General features: G+C 38.3%; 1 long non-coding RNA gene across 4 annotated transcripts; it reads left to right on the forward strand.

The window, feature by feature from the left end:
- Window positions 1-3,128: 3,128 nt before the first annotated feature.
- LOC146760571 (uncharacterized) lies at window positions 3,129-17,377 on the forward strand. Of its 4 annotated transcripts, none has more exons than XR_014947804.1 (4): window positions 3,129-3,245; window positions 9,742-9,825; window positions 13,319-13,404; window positions 17,273-17,377. It is a non-coding gene; the product is annotated as an uncharacterized LOC146760571 (long non-coding RNA). The 4 variants fall into 4 exon arrangements; XR_014947805.1 differs by lacking the exon at window positions 17,273-17,377 and adding an exon at window positions 16,997-17,132; XR_014947803.1 differs by lacking the exon at window positions 17,273-17,377 and adding an exon at window positions 4,841-4,991 and having other exon boundaries at window positions 3,134-3,245; window positions 13,319-15,998.
- The last annotated feature ends 121 nt before the right edge of the window (window positions 17,378-17,498 follow it).

Here is a 17,498-nt window from a genome sequence, read left to right on the forward strand (position 1 = left end):
TTTTATGCAAAGTTCTGAAAAATTCACTTTTGAGGGGGGAAAGAAAAAGAGAAGAAGAAAAATGGCTTTTGGACATTGACCTGGCTGGCTGACAAAGGCTGAAATCCACCTGCCCACAAAGGATTTTCAAAGAACATTGAAGGCTAGGAATGGTGTTGAGTGAATCTATAGTTGCAACATGCAAGTATATAAAATACTTTATATATTCCACTCTACCTCTGATTTTCTTACTATAAAATAGAGTTGTTTTAAACTGGCATGGAAATAAAAGCTCCTTGGCTGAGGGAACTGTTGTCAGTATTACGTCATTCCTTTTACCCAGGGTACACAAATGTAAAGGATTAGTGAATTAGAGGAGACTACTGAAATCAGTAGGAGACCTTTTTGTTCAGCTGTGCACTTGTTAGATCAGGCTTGTATATATTGCCTTGCTGTAACAGTATTCTGATAACATGCAGAGAATTGTGTCTCCTTTGCTTCTGTGGTAGCAAAAGAAGCCTTTCAAACTCCACATAAAGAATCTACTCTGGTCTGTAGTTGGAGGAGCACTTGGGATCACCTTGCTTTTGAGACATAAGGCTGACTATACTTTGGGATCAGTGTGTCACATCATCCCTTAGAAAGACTGAGCTTTCAACATCATCACATTTACATGTTGTCCTTGAAGTATGGCTGTGGAAGTTCAAAGTGGAATATTCACCTGATTATGGCCTTAATATCAGTTATTATTATTGCTTTTGAACCAAAAATGTGAGCTTTAGTCAATATGTTAATAGTTTTCTTTCTGTCAGGCACTGAAGTCTGTAAAGTCCCTATAGCTGAACCAAAAGGACTTTTCCTCTCCACAGAAAAGAGCAGTATGTTTCATGAAACAATTTATTTAAAGAACATCTGCTTGAGTTTTCAGAATGTTGCTGTAGGATACAGTTACATTAAACTGTAAGACAAAAATGTCTGGTTTTACTGTGTTCGGTATCTCAGTTATTAAGTCAATTTTATAGGACCACTTATGTAGGCTGAAAGTTTTCCTAATAAATCATTATAGGATACTTAGGCCTCTCTCTCAGTTTGTGGTCTTTGTTTGTTTTCCAGTAACCACAAAACATCTGAATTAAATTATCTGGCAAATTTGATTACTTGTATTCCAGAAGTTGTACATCCTCAAGATATGTGGATGTCATTGCTACATCAGCAATCTTGTTTTTTGACTGCATTTAAATCACTGAGTTTCTCTTTCATTGTGTTGCTATCACAGAGGTGTTAAATCATGTATAGCAATGTAGCATGGCTTTAACTTCTTCTAAAACTGAACATATAAATTAAAAAGGAATACTTATACATGGATTACGTCACATTCCGTTTGACCCTGTTTAGCCATGACCCACTGCTCCTCCAGCTGAAGCAAAAAAAAGTCTCACCTTGTATAATGATACAGACTGTGTGGTTTCATCAGGAATGGTTATGAAAAAAGGTTTGTGACAATACCTCTGTGACAGTGTTTTATCTATTTCCACAAATTCTCTAATGAAACTAGAACAGTTACATTTATAAGTGCCTGAATGATGTGTCTGAATATGCCTTGCCTTAGAGAGACTTGATTTTATTGGACATTTTGAAATGTTTTGAGGAGAACTCAACTTCTTACTTTTCAGAATTTAGATTCCTCAAATTAACTAACAGCCTACATTTTCACCTTGATTTAAAATGATCTTCTCTTCATAATTTCAATATGTTTACCATATATTTATGTTCCAGACGGATGTTTGTTTGCTTGTTGTTTGCATCCATGGTGTAGATGAACTAGCACAGCAGGGATGGCAAATGCCTCAACATGGGACAGCAAATAGCAAGTAGTAGTCCACCTTAATTTACTAGAATTATGATATCTTGATTTAAACATTACTTTTTTGGAGAAAGTTTAGAAAAAAAAAATACCCTTTTATTTTTCTTTCTTTTGCTTTTTCTGCTTGATAGTGAGCTATAACTCTATGCAAAAACTCTTAAATCTAAAACAAAAATCATCATTTAAAAACAGCTTAAGCCTCCAGAGAACAAGCATAACCTATGAAATTCATTTGCTATATCCTGGGAGGTGTCTTTCCATGTTATCTTAGGGTATACAAAAGCTAAGTAAATTAGTTATTAAACTAAGCATAGTTTTGACACAATACAGTGCACTGGAATTTCATACAATAAGCTCCCGGAATTACTCAGGGTCAATAAATAATTACCTCGGCAGTCCCCCATGGCACACACATTGTCCCATCAGGCAAGAGAAGAATGCTCCATACATTCCACAATTCAAACTGGGCTTTTAAATGTTTAGATTTTTTGGGTGGGCTACAAGGACAAAGAAAAGGAAAATGAACAGTCTTTCAACAAAACAGTTCGATATAGCATAATAGGAGCAAAGAGCCTTTCTACTCCACTTTGCTCCCCTGGACCATACTGCCAGACAAATGGGCTTTCAGGCACTCTGTCACACTCCAAGCTACATTCCACATTTCCTTGCTTTGGGTACCATCTGTAGTTCACGTATTCCTTCAGGACACTGAACATCCCAAGGAAAACAATGGCTAAAAACCAGTCACATGTAATGCGTTGCTCATTTTCACACAGCAGAAGCCTCAGTTGACAAATCTAGACAACAAAAGCTTTAAACAAAAAATATTATCTCTAAGCAGAACTGTATTTATCTGGTCCCCTAAAGAATTTTTCTTCTTTCTGGCTTTGGATTTTTTTTGCCAGTGGGTGCTCTGCTTCCCTGTTGCTTGAGGTAAAGAAATCTACAACAATGTCTCTTTCTCCATTAAAATGTCCCTGCAAATGTCTAGAGATAAATTCACAGTATTTTTAAAAGCCTAAGTGGATGCAGAGCTGGAAAGCTGATGTTGTTTTAGTGCCACAGCAAGGATGTTACACAGCATTAGAAAACCTAATGAATCTTCGTTCAGAGCACACAGGTTGCTTCATTGCGACACAGCTTGCCTGCAAGCACAAAGCCCAACAGCTTTGCCCACGTCGATCTGCCTGTGCCAGGCCGAGGTGCAGGGGGAGGCTTTCTTCCGTATGCTCAGTGTTTGTAGAAGCTTTGGCTGCTTTCCCACATGCATTTGACAGCTGTTTTATCTTACAGATCACTCGGTGCTTTCAGGATAAGGGAATGTTTCTAAGGAGGAAGTTGGTGAAAGAAAGCAGCAGAACACCCTTCCTTAAAGCGTCCCCGTTTTCATGCAGTTCCAGAGGTAAATTGTTGTGTATTACATATATTATTCACCATGTTCACATCCTGGGTTTCCCAAGCCTTTAGCAATGCTCCACTCTGTGAGAAGCAGAATTCCTGCATTTTACATGCGTTCTTTTTTTGTTATTATTTAATGTTCATAGCGTACAAATTGTAGAACCTGTGCCTGTGGCAAGTCTGCTGCAGGTCTGAGCTCTCGTGGGTCACAGTGGGATGTTATTGCAGCCTATTAAGTCTTTCCTTCAGAATAGGAACAGTGTGGAACTGCTTAAAAGTGGAGTTTTCAGAATAGCAGCAGAATATAGTGTGACACCTCAGTTATTCTGCGCTACCAGGGAAGCAGCAGCAAGGAATGTGGATCTTTAGCAATTCATGAGGACCTGGAGGTACTTGTTCTGAACCCTTTGCTATTTAAGCATGGCTCAATTCAAGGCTTGTCATAACTCAGTTTCATTAGTTGTCTTGTTTGAAAGTATGATCAGGATCTTAGTTCCTTCATTTGGTCCTCTGAGGTGCCTTGCACCAGCTCTTTCCATTCAAAGATATCTCACAGAACAGTACCAGATAAGCTGATCTCAGCAAGGGAGCCTGTACTTGACACAGGAGGGATGTACAGATGGGTGTATTTTTAACATCCAGGGTATGTGCGCTTCTGTGTTTCTCTTCCTATGGGCGCACGTTTTAAATCACGCTTTAAAAGACTTCTTGCAGAGGAGAAAAACGAGAGTTAAGAGGATTAGAGGAAAAGGAGTAATAAAAATCTGTGTTAAGTCTTACTTCTGTTGTTGCTAAGAAAAGCGAATATGCATAAGAAAGCAGTCTGCATGCAGTTTTATCTGTCTTCTCTCTGAAGCTGAGCTTCACTTTGTACTTCATTATGAAAGAACTGAAGAGGAGGAAAGACAAAGATCTGTTTTACTTTGTCATGTATTTGGTCTGGCTACAGCAATAATAGCCCCACAGAAGAAACTCAGTCCGCTGACTTGCTGCAGACATGGCTCTCTGTTTACATGTCCTACAGAACATTAGGGGGTTGCTTTGTTCGATTGTTACAGAGTTCACCACAGCCTAGTTCTGAAGCCCACCAACATCGGAATTTTTGTTTTTCAATTTGCACCAGGTTTTCCTGCAGCTCTTTGACTTGTATGGATTTGTATTTCGTTGTTTTCATTGGTCAGGAAAAGCACAAAAGGATTTCATAGGGAAACTTAAGAAGGTCTCAAGAATCTTTGGTTTCAAAGATATTAGTAGGGTAGTTCTATTAAATTTTTGGGTGGCTCCAGGCTCAGAGCCCTCCTGTAGTAGGCACCCTATGGTATATTACTTGTTGTTTCCAGTGCACTCGTAGGAGGTGATTTATTAAAGAAAATAGTACTGTAGAAAAAGATGCTGTCTTGACTAAAGGATCTTTAACCTGTTCAGTATCAGTATAAATCTGGTGCTGAGCAATGCATTAACTAATTGCATCATGTTAGGTTTGGTATGGGACAGGGGAGATCACTGTAGCACATCTCTGAAATACACTTCTCTCTCCATCAAGTATTTTGTTATATTTAAATTACATTATCATCAGTCAGGGATCTGCCTTTATTACAGATTTGCATTGGGGCCAGTGGAACAAGCTGCTACCTCTGGAGTGTTCTACAATGCAACTCAGTGATGGCAACTCTCCTAAAACCTGGACACAAAAGGACATTATGATTTGCAGAAATCTAAGTCTATAACCCAGAGTTAGGTTATAAAGCAGGTATGTTTTTATTATGTCGGGTGCAAGGGGGATCGCTCCTCCTAACCTGCACACCTACAAGCAGAAGCACTACATTTTTTAAAAGCCGAGCTCATACATAATCAGCAGATTTCCAAGAACTCATTTGCATATTCTATCCTTTTCCAAGAAATCATTTACATAATGTCCCTTCTCCTGGCACGTGTTGTAGTCTTCTCTGGTGGTCATTGGATGAAGGCTCGATGTCTTCCTCCCCATTTGGTGGTTGATCTTGGATGAAGTCAGTAGTCTTCATCATCACTGTGTCCTTCCAACCTTTGTCCCTGTTTAGAGCGTTCCCCTTATCTTGCATGCCTCTGCAACTCCTTATCATGTTTGTTCCCCTTTCCATTGTTCTCTCATTGGTCCCTTCTCTGCTGATGGGAGATAACTTTCCTTTGGGGATAGCTCATGGTGGTGCTTCCTTGGGCCAACAAAAGTTAAGCTCATCAAGTGCTTCTTTGGGCTAGCAAAAACTAAACTAACCAAACATTTTCCTGAGCTCGCAAAAGCTGAACTAAGCAATGCTTTTAATCTTCCAAGTCCTGCATCCTCTAACTCCTTACTTCAGTTATGTTTGTGAAGGAAGTATTCAACAGCCAGGCTTGAAGTTTCCTCTGTACTTGCCCATGCAGTCTTATTTTGGCATGAATGTCTTAAGGTATGAACTTACTGCAATCTCATAGGCCTTGTAGAGAAACAGGCAATGCTCACTACTTGACCAGGTCTCTTCCTTCATTGCATAACCTCCTACATTCTCTGCTGCACCTCATCTGTACTCATGCAGTGCCAAATACACTCTCTTGCTTTGATTGCCTGGTTTGACTTTTAAAAGCAATTACATTATCCAGTTAGAACAGATGACAACAGACATCTTGACACATCTGCAAATCAGAAATTTTAGCTTAGATATCTCAAGTTGGATACCCAGAAAACGAGGAACACAACCTTGCCATCTCCCAAACCCTAGTTTAAATCGCTTACTTGTATTTATTACATGAAGTGTCTGCCAGACCTTGAGAATCCAGTTCACTAGACAAGCACTGAATTGTCTTACTACTTGAATCCTCTGTGCCTGTTACTGCAGCCATGACACATCTCCTCAGAGATCTCTTTGAGTTGTCAATTATTACGTAGCTTCTTCTCAGGGCTAAAAGCTTATTTTAGTCTGTGTAAACTGAGCAGCTGAAGATAGGTGCTCATTAGATTCCTATCTGGGAGGAGAATTTGGCATTCATTTACTGCTTTGCCTCAGTTTTCAAAGGAAGTACCTGTGTGATCCTGTCATATTCCTAGTCCAAACAGATTGGAAAAACGTGGCCTTAGAGCATGTTCTGTCCCATACCTGTGGCAGGTCCAGATATAGCCTCAGTAATAAAATCAACTGCAGCACTCCAACACTGAATTCTCATAAACTGATGTGACGCAAAATGCATAGGAGTCCTCTTCAGTCCACCAGAGATTGATCTTTTATAATTCTGCACAGCTCTAGGACTTCGCTTGGACCTTCAATTTCTTTGACCTGAATTTTAGCCTGCCATTTACCTACTTGTTTTATTCTCCCTTTCTGTTTCAGGCTGTATGTAATGATCACATAGTGATGTTACTTAGATATCCACAGAGCAATGCTCTCCTACCAGCCTGATCTGCCTCCAAATGTAATCAGCAGTTCCCTTTCCACAGTGAGTGTACTATGCAAAAGAAGCCTGATACCTACCCTGTCTGCTTTCAAGTCCCATCCTTGCAAATCTTTTCATTTGTTCAGCTACTTTTTTGCCCTTGAGCTCTATATTCTCCAAAGCTGTCAAGCCAACTCTGAGGATGAGAAGAAAAGAGCCCCAGTTACATGCTAAATTGCCTATGCCTGCAAAAATAATACATATGGGCAGAAGAGTGCTTATGTTTTAAAGCTTATGATATTGAGAGAAAGATTCACTCTCCCCTGAAGGAGATGGAGATAAGAGTATCTTCCCGTGAAGTTTATGTATTAATTAAAGAGAAAATAGCACTCCACTGGAGCAAATCCTTTGTGTTACTTCCTAATCATCAATTTACAAGAGCAGTTTCTAAAGCGAGACCACCCATGGATGGCTCTGAGATCATTAACAAGATATAAATCTTTTAATAAATCTCATAGGCATGGCATTTTAGGAAGACTGGTACCAATTTCTACACTATGTTAAAGCCTGCTGTGAAGTTAGGCTGGATGCCAGTGCTGGAAAAGAACAGCCTGGAGCTTGGCATGGCAAACTTCCAACGAGCAGCTTTAGCCTGTGCGTGGTCATATTGTGCTCTTCTGGGGCACTGCTCTGCGGATGTTATCAGAGGAAGAGGCCTATATACTGTAGTGGATTCTTCGTGATGTGTAAATCCAAGTGTTTTCATGCTGTCAACTGAAGCCTACTTAATACAGATTGTGCACATAGCATGTAAAATAACAGGGTGAGCATTTCCCTTCCCCATGTGCTACAGGCAAGTCCTTGCAGCCAGAAGTGGGAAGAAAAAATAACTCCCCTGTCAATTTTGTTTGAATTTTTTATTAAAAATATGGTACAGCGTCTTCAAGGGCACATGTGTCTGTAGCAACAGCAAAGGAGAGAGAACTTGAGAAGGAACATAATTATGTCTGTGCTTTCCCTGCTTACACAGCTTTAAGCGTGATGGGTGATCTCAGAGGTAGCTGAATACAGTGCCTTTCTGACTGGAATGATAATGCCAACAGGGAGATAACAAATGAGATGGAGTATCCAAAATGCCTTTCATAGGGTGTGAGCAGTTGCCAGAAGAAGCAAATATATAAGATCTGCCTTTCTGCTGCTTTGTGTATGGAAATGCAGTGCTGGAGCAAGGAGATGGGTGTGCATATGTTAATTCTCCTCGAGTGTGCCAGAGTAGGTAGAAAAGAAGCCAGGGAGAAGAATTACAGTAGCCTCCCTTTTATTTTTGTGATTTCACTTGTAGTCAGCCTTTTTCTTACAGTCAGTTATTTATAGTTGTGTTGTTTTTACTGTTGTATTTACTGTTTATACTAGGCCCATAGTCAATGCATTTTGCATGGAAAGTGTATCTTTCTGATGTCTTTTAGCAGCCTTTCTTTTCTCTGTTCTAAACTGCTTGGTCAGGCTATCAGGTTTGAATAGTTAACATATAGTTAGTCTATTCTAGGGACACTAGCACAAGGCCTAGAACAGCTTATTGCGGTGTATTACAATCTAAAAAGACCTGAACCAACTTAAACAGGATGCTTTGTGTATTCCCTGCTCCAGCTGACTTAACTGTTCGTTAGGACAGAAGCACAGCATGTGGTCAGCCTCTTTATATGCTTCACATTGTCTTCCTTGAGACTGCTAACACTATGTTGCTGAGTACAAGGGTTCATTTGTTTATGCTCTCCCCCTCACCTCCGCCCTGGGAATATATATAATGGAAGAGAAGGACTTTGACCTATTTTTACGCTTCCCAGTATTCTGGCACCAGCCAACCTTCCAAATGTAGCTGTTATGGTTACAAAAACACTGTTAGACCAGCACCTCAGCAAGTAAAAGAGGTAATGAAGTGCTGGTACTGTAAGACATGCAGTCCCCATGCAGATGACTCTGACAAGCCCAGCTGTAAAAGATGCTTTTCTTAAGGAATATACGTCGAGCTCTCTTCAGTTCTCAGACTTTGGAACTTCAACGTTTTGCCTACTATGGTAGCTAGAAATTCAATCTATTACACTTATTTTATGCTGGTAACACTTTTTCATTTAATGCTGATCAGAGATTCATTCACAATGTTATAAATGGGTTTTGTTTTCAGGCAAACACAAATTCAGTGGCTTAGTTCAAATACTGTAAGACTTAGTAATAGACATGAGGCTTTAAAACCATAGGAATTTAAGTTTCAAAGGAACAAGACCCAGAAATCGTATGACCTGTAGTCTGTGCTACACGCTACAAAAAGACATCTAATTTTATCAACAGGATCCTGAAGCTGAGTTCTGAAAAGGCCTATGAGTAGTAGCAAAAAAAAAAATACTTCTTGAACTATGAGTGTGCTCTCTTGTTTCCTTAGCAGCTAGCAAGTACATTCATTATATTTATTATTTTGAGTTATTTACATTCTTAAACCTATTACATTTATTGGGATGAAAAAGGATGGACCTGACTTCGTTCTTACTGATAAGTTGGTGAAATGGCTCAGAAATAAATGGGCACTAAAAGTGTGTTTCCCTATACTAATCTCATCAGCCATATGTCTTCTGTCCTACAACACTATGTAACTGTTCAGCCCTTGGAAAATCAGTCATTTCTTATGATGAGTTATTTAACCATTTTCACCACATGCCCTCAAGATAATCTCTCCAACAGGATGTGCAACTGATTTTGTTTAACAGTAAAGTATTCATAAGGAAGTGTTCAATAGTGATGCATTACAGGAGTTGTCAGAGCAAAGTGAAAGAAAGGAATAAATGTATCTCTTCTTCTATGTATGTGATTTAGTTCAGCATATTCAATAGCTATAAAGAATATCTAGATTCATTTTGCAGACTGCACTTATAGAACTATGTCCATTTTTCACCACTTCAGCACCTGGATGGACAAAAGCATACAAACCTTGTCTTAGAATGGGTGTTTATTTCAGGTAATTTACTTCTGTCCTTCATAAATATCCTTCTAGTTTGAGAGGGGATAGAAATAAAAATCATCCCGCATATTGTATAATTTTTCTAATTTCCTTTTCCTTGCAGGAAGCCTTAACAGAAGAGTTTGTAGAAAGCATGACAGAAACCCACTTGAGAACATTCTCTCCTGCAGATGTTGTCGTCCCAAGGGTAAGAAAATATCAGAAATTCTTTTACAATCCCATGTGATTATGTGACGAGCTTCTAAATGCATCTATCTCAGTTAGCCCACAACTGCTGAAGCATAAGATAAGAAAGATTAGTTTAGCTGAGAGCAGACACAATTTGAGGGTCTGCTTGTATACTAGTCATTGGTTCTGCTAAACTTGTGATAACAAAAAAGTCTTACTGTACTGCTTCAGATGTACTACAATCACTGCACCTGAATATGGCAACATATTACTTTACATTGTAGGATTTCAGCAAAACAATCCTTTCAAGTATGAATGGTGTAAGTTAAGTAAAATAAGGGTTTGTGGAGAAATAAACTTGAAGGACTAACATCTGCTTGTACAGTGTTACACAGCTTTCTGGCTGGCACTTGATTTGGGCCAACTCACATCATAAGATGTATTAAGTAAAGATTCAGGAGAATTAGGAGACTTGAACATTTATTATAAACCAGACTTGTCAAAAATGCAGATTATAGTTGTTTAAATGTGGTCTGTGATGTCAGCCTATACAGAAAAAAAAAAGTCAGTGACATGTAGACTGGATTTGCATGTGGGGGTTTTTAGCCAAGCAACCATAAGTTATTTAAATCAGCAAACTTAAACATGATTACTCCTGAAAGGCAATGTAACTGTTCTTCAATGAGCCATCATCAGCTATTTCTTCTTTCCACTCATATCTGATATTCTCAAGTCTGGGGCAGTACAGTCAAGACCCATCTGACCCTCCTGCTTGGAAATCTGAAAGTGAATGAAAAACTTGCAGCTTCTTTGCTCCCATCCTTCTCCAGTAGCCAGGTTTTCTGGCTCATTTCTTCTTTGAATCAAGAAAACAGGATTCCTTTCCTAACATTCTATGGTCAGCAGACAGAGCAGTCATGAATCCCAATGAATGCCAGAACAGAAAAAGACCTGGTTCTGCCCAGACTTCTGCCCAGAACTGCAGAGATGAGCAATGTTTGTAGACCAGTTGTAACATTTGGTGACAAATGTTTCAGTACTCAGTAGGAGGTTTTCTCACTGGCCATCCCAAACCACAGTGCTAGCAGAGGAGAGTATACTCCTAATTATTAGGTCAGTCTCTCAATTTTTCATTAGATATAAATGATAGGGTCCTTATAATTGAATTAAGGATTATTTTTATAGGATTAGAAACTAAGATGATCTGTGATATATGTATTTTTATATATATATATACACACACACACACGCTCTCTCTTAGGTGCCAAATGCTTTAATAACTATGAGAATCCCTTCTTTGATGAGAGATTTTAGCTATATGATCTCTTCTGAAAAATTTGAACCAGCAGCTCCCAGAAAAAGTAATTGACAGTGCTTGTTATAAGGAATTTTAACTGAGTAAGAGATAATGATATGTGGTTAAGAAATTAAAGCAGGTTATCAGAAGAAAATTCAGAGTGAGATCTATTAGACAATGAAAATATTGTTCTCAGGAAACGACAAAAGCCACATCATTTAAAATATTCAAAGCTGGTTTGTTTAAAGCCTTAAAGAGGATAATTGTATTGAAACAATCTCCATTCACAAAGAATGAAGTCAGCTTCATTCAGGGGCATGCAATAAATTACATGTCTGGCCATAGTAGTCTGTAACCGAGGTGATTCCGTGTTTTTGCTTATCTTTGAGGAGTGCTGCATCATTCTGTCTCTCTGTTCTATCAGTGTTAATGTGTTCATTCTATCTGTTGCAGTTTCTGTGGAAATAAATAGGAGACATTACTTTCAGAGTGACCTACATATATGTGGCCTAAGACAACTCCTTTTAGCTCAGTGGGGCTCAGGCAAGCTCAAAGGTTGGACAGCCATGGTCTATGCTGTGTTCTCCTTCAGTAAATTTCATAGGCTCATCTGAAAGCACTTTTTGCTTTTCCATAATGTTAAGTCTGAATTCTGCTATATGGATGATCACAAATTAGGCCCACCATGTCATTATATCACTCGCTCACATCATAAATTAGCCACAGATGGAAAACATTGAGGAGTAATTTATAAGTTTTCAACTCAGTTTTCAACAGTTTCCTCACTGAGATGTGCTGTAACTGTTTTGCAATTATTTGTTGGAGGAAATATATAAGCATGTTCATAGCTGGGGCATCAGTGTGTTCCTGTCTGAGAACAATGAAAATTATAATTAATATACAGGAGTTGTTTGTATGCTGTAATAGAGACTTCACATTGAGGGCTGATATCCAAGTGGAGGTTTTTGATGCAGACATCTGTTAATATAATATTTACTACTTAACTTTGATATGGAAATAAACCACCGAGTCTGGTTAATCCCTAGACAATCCATAGGGCAAAAAGCAAAACAATACGTCCCTCCCACCCCTCGGTATTAACTAAAATGAACAATTACACAACATTTTAGTTACAACAAGATTTCCACTGTAAAGTCATTTTCCAATGGCCCTAAGTGCCATGTAGCAAAATGATCAAATATTGCTAGAGTGTGATCAAATGTTCTAAGTAAGATGCACATCCATTCAAGTAAATGCTTATTCATTATCATTTAACTCACACATATCCCTAATTCTGGATGCACGTAGGCTCATATTTAAATAAGTCTTGGTGACAACTCATTGATAATAATGATTGTATTCACAGTGCAGTGGTTTAGGCATATGCAAAAATATCTACAGAAAAGGAAAATTAATTTTCTGCATAAATCTAATCCTGTGTTATATAAAAGTATTAAGGAGAATAGCTCGACTTTCCTAAAATGATTTCAAAAGGATTCTATGTCATTTTACACAATTCTTAGTGTCTGCATACACACATGTTAAGTATACGTGATGTTACCTTTTTAAGGAGAGATGTATATGTAAATGCTAAAATAAATGCACGTTTATCCACATACTTATTACTTAATTTCTGCATGGTCAGTGTGGCTGTGGCACACCTACAGCTGGGTACAAACAGATGATTCAGCTGGCATTAGTTATGTACACGAATAGTTTGTTTTGGAAAATATGCATTATCAGTTTGAATGGAATTCAACCTACACAACTCCTTTGGCTTAGAAGAATTCCAAATATAGTTTCTTTCACAGCCAATGCAATTCTATCATAGTTAACAATGTACAAAATGTGCTTCCTAGTCTAAATCAGTAATGGTACTAAAATAATACGCACTAGATCCCTGTTAGTGATTTCTGTTGCTAATATTATTGTACTCCTGTATCTCATTTAAGATGCAAATATGCCATGTACTGAAAGGCAATATGATTTGTCCACATTAAGACAGATGTTTGAATAGAAATCTGATTCAAACCCTTTAAATGTGCTCTAGATCCTAAACCATCATAGACTTTTTCCTGCAATATCTTCTGGCACAGCAATTATATGACATCTTTAGAGAACATTTTGCACACAACATGAGTAATTATTATATATAATTGCATAGCGTTTCCTCCAATAATTGCCTAATTTTTTAAAAACTAATTTGTTTCCACAGCATTTGGGGAGGAACAGAAGAGCCTAACATTTCTGGCCTACAAATTAGAACAAGCTGCTTGAAGTCTGATCATTTAATAAGCCATGGTAAGCCATTTTTAGATTTTGGCATGCAGAATTGGGCTGAACTATAAATTTTCCTTTTCTTTTGAGCTTCATTTTTTGTCAGTACAAGGCCACACATGTCTGTAAAAGTCATAAATTCAAGTATGGCTCTGTGTATTTGGAGGAGTCAGGAAAGATAAAATAATATGTAAACAGGGACAGAACGCTCGCTCTTTAGTTCTGGAAAACCCTAGAAATGCATCAAAATATATATGACTCCCATTGCTCTCTGCACATCAGCATGAGAAATGCAGAACTCCACAATTATCTGTGCTAACAGGCACTTGATGTTTCTTATTTGCATAAAATTTATATTTGATTTACAGTTTCAAAACACAAAGGGTATTACTGTTGTTCAGTTTTTCCATTCCATATTTAAAGGAGTTAGATATAAAATCCAGTATGAAACAGCATTAAAACAGGACTTTTGATGGAACTTATTTCCAGTGCTCCTTAAAAGTTGCAGCTGAGTTTATTGAATTCACTAAGGAGTACGGTATTACCTAATATGAGAAAGTGGGTGGGAGAGGGAGTCAGAATCTAAGCTAAATATCTGCCATCAGAATAAGCAGTGGTAGGTATATAATATGCAGTTAGCTTGTATACAGTGAAGTACAATCTTTGGAAGATATATGTGCCACACCCACAGGATTCTCTCCCAGCATCCCTTCAAGAAAGCTGTCCTTTTATATATACAGCATAGCCTCAGTGTTACTGTTGTATCCAACCAGGCTGGTTCTCATATTCTATGAGAAACCTGATGGATGCTTACAGCAGTTCCCCTTCATAGGGTAAAATAATTACCTGGCTGATATACGGGCTTCTGTTGTGGTTACCAGCACTTCATTTTTCCGTGAAATCATAATCGCTATTTCCCAAAGCACTCTGAAGCAAATACCTATCATCAGCCAGATAATTATATTTGTTTCTGGAGATTGCTAGGCTTCCATGTCACTCACTGTAACTGCCAGCCCTGGTGGAAGTTCAGGGTCATGAGAAATCTATGCAGGGAGGAATAGCTGAATTCACTGTTTAACAATAGTTCTTAACAGTTGGCTTTGGCTGTGTCCTGAAATGCGCAGCCAAACGTAGCTCCAAGAAAACTCTTTATAAAGCTTCCCCTTTTTCAGACAGGTGGCAGCTGCAATGCAAAGGCTCCTTTTTCAGCTGAGAAACAGACCACATTGGGAGCATATATTTAAAAATTTTAGACGTACTTTTTCTGCTTTTGCAGTTTCTGAAGCAACAGCTGCTTCAGCTGAGCTGCTGTGGTCAAAACTCTCAACATCCTTCTCACAATAACAGATGCATTATTAAGCAATATGAAAGACTCTCTCCAGGGAAAGGAGTCTGCTCTTGAGGTGCCAAAACCCACAGATATTAGTAAAATGATTTGTGAATTTGAAACTGCTTAGTTCTGTCTCTCCCTGTGTTAATAATGAATTCATTACAGGAGAGCTGTAGTTCTCTCCACTGTCCAAGTGAACTGCCTTTCTTTGTCTGGCAAGCCAGCAGTTCCTAGCAGTTCTGAGCTGATACTTAAAGAGATTGGAGAGAGATTCTCTGTGCAAGTAGCCACCAAGCTCCTGTGCAACCCAAAGGCTTACAGTAAGGTTTCAGTGCTACTGAATTCAGGTGGTTTCAGATTGTGCCATCTGAGATGTGGACAAAAAATATGCCTGTATACTCCAAATGGTTTGCTACCAAGCACTGCTTCTAGCCTGAATTAGGAACAATGACAGTCAGACCAAAGTGTAAAAGGTCAAGAACTGCATTTCTTTTTGGTCTTGCCAGTGATACTGCACTTCAGTTACTGAGTAGAACTACTGCTTTATATAACTTTAAAGTAGCTTGTCAGTCTATTAGAACTGGACATCCCTAAGGTTTATTCAGTGAATTGGCTTTGTTAATCTCATTACAAGTGGCAAACAGCAGTCTAAATAATAAAAGTTACTACAAGCAAAATGTTCTAATGTAAAGAAAGGGGTCTGGCAGGGATTCATTTTGTTGCTCATTCAGCTGTTCAGATCCTACTGCAAAATGGTAATGTGCATTGATCATTAGATTATAATCTAAGGAAACAGATGGTGTGGTCTTATAGCATGATGATGATGATGATGATGATAACATCCTTCCTTGTTGATTACTCAGAGGAATCAGTTGGGAGCCTGGTCATTGGACGGTCTAAGTTTTGGCTTTTCTGAACAACATATATGTGTGATGTTTTCTTTTTTCCCCTCTCAAAGACTGGTAAAGTCCAAAAACAATAGACACTGGTAGCAAAACATCTGGGAGGGAGTTTTATTTATTCATTTTTCCAGCATCAAGGTAAGGACCCCATCAAAATTTCCGTGAAAGATTAGTTATGGCCCATGAAAACTAGATAACTGTGAAAGGCAATATGGACAATTACAGAACTTGCTCTATAACAACATCTAAATGTTTCTTGAACAACTCCAGGAGCAGTGAGTCCACTGACCTCCCCCTTGCCAAAATCTCCTTTCAAAATAGTTATGACCCAAATGCGGGATGCAGCACTTTGTCCTGCTGAGCTTCATTCCACTGGCCTCAGCCCAGCAATCCAGCCTATCTAGATCTTTCTGAAAGGCTCTCCTACCCCCAGGCAGATTGATACTTCCTCCCAACTTGATGTCATCTGCAAACTTACTGAGGGAGCACTCAATTCCCTCATTCAGGTCATCAATAAAGATATTAAACGGGACAGGCTTCAATAAAAACTCCTGGGGAAAATCAATGTCTAACATAATGAAGTAATCCCAAACTATAATCTGTGTTGCTAAGGATATTGTAAATGGTCTGCAGCTGATCAACAGGTCACCTGTCTTACACACATGGAGGCCCTCATCTGTGAATGCATCGTAACATCTGCAGATACCAAGGCTTGCAGACTAGTGACCAACCATATGACAAGCCCCTAATATCATGACATCATGTGACACAGGCCACATGCTATCATATTTGTGAAGAATATTCAGTGCAGCAGCCCTATCCCTTCTCTCTAATACGTGTGGAAACAGATGCTGACTCCCATGTCTAATTGCACCATCTTATTAATTTAATGAAATTAAATTATTTTTCCTCTTAGAAAATATTCTACAATCAACTTGTCAAAATACTGAACTGCTTACTTAATGGATATGATACATTTGGATCTGAGTATTACCAACATACAGCCAAACATGTACAAAGTGTGCTGTGTTGCAGTAGCACAGTTGCAATGACACTTGCTTATTACATCTTTAAGAAATAAGAGCTTATTAGTGCATAATTTGTGACTATAAACAAGTATTCTTTTGGGATGTATTGGTAATATTAGGAAAATACTACATTAAGATCAGAATGATAACATGTATTATACTTGATATTTTGCATGCAGTGATGAAAAGTTTTTATTCTTATTTTTACACAGACATTCTCTTCTCCTCAAGCGATTTTCCTAACTTCTTTTGAAGGTCAGACCAGCATGGAAGCAAGTTGGCCTGAGTCAGCACAGATAGTAGCTGTATCATTCTTTACGCTTTAAAGCCTAACTCGTGTATTTTTTCAATTACAGAAAAAGAGTTCGCAACAGCTTTTTCAACATATTGCATTTCAGCTTTCAAAAATAAGCCTTCAGATATATGCCCTTTTAAAAACACAAAAGGGAGATTTCAGTTCAAAATGAAAAACCCATCATTCCAGTTAATAAAAAACACTTGTTAAAGCAAAGATGAGACTTGGTGGAAATGTAAGTTTAAAATTATTTGGACTACATGTATGTGTAATAAAAAACCTCCCAACAGAGAGGATACATTTTTACAACATATTTCTGTCATTTCTTGTTTTGTAGAGCACAGAAGTACTTGTAGAACTGAACAGACAGAAGATCCCCTGGCAAACTACTACATGGAATCATACTGAATACTAATGTAGCAACACAGAATTTGCTCAGAACAGAAAGAACAACACATTTGCAGTCACTAAAATAATAAGCAATTTATTGTGATTTTGCTAATTAGAAATATTTCTATTTCTATGATGACTAATGTGAAAGTAGTTACAAAATGCTACCGTTG

Source organism: Coturnix japonica, chromosome 6, assembly GCF_054131305.1.
Source record: "Coturnix japonica strain WE chromosome 6, WE-NBRP24, whole genome shotgun sequence".
Taxonomy (NCBI): domain Eukaryota; kingdom Metazoa; phylum Chordata; class Aves; order Galliformes; family Phasianidae; genus Coturnix; species Coturnix japonica.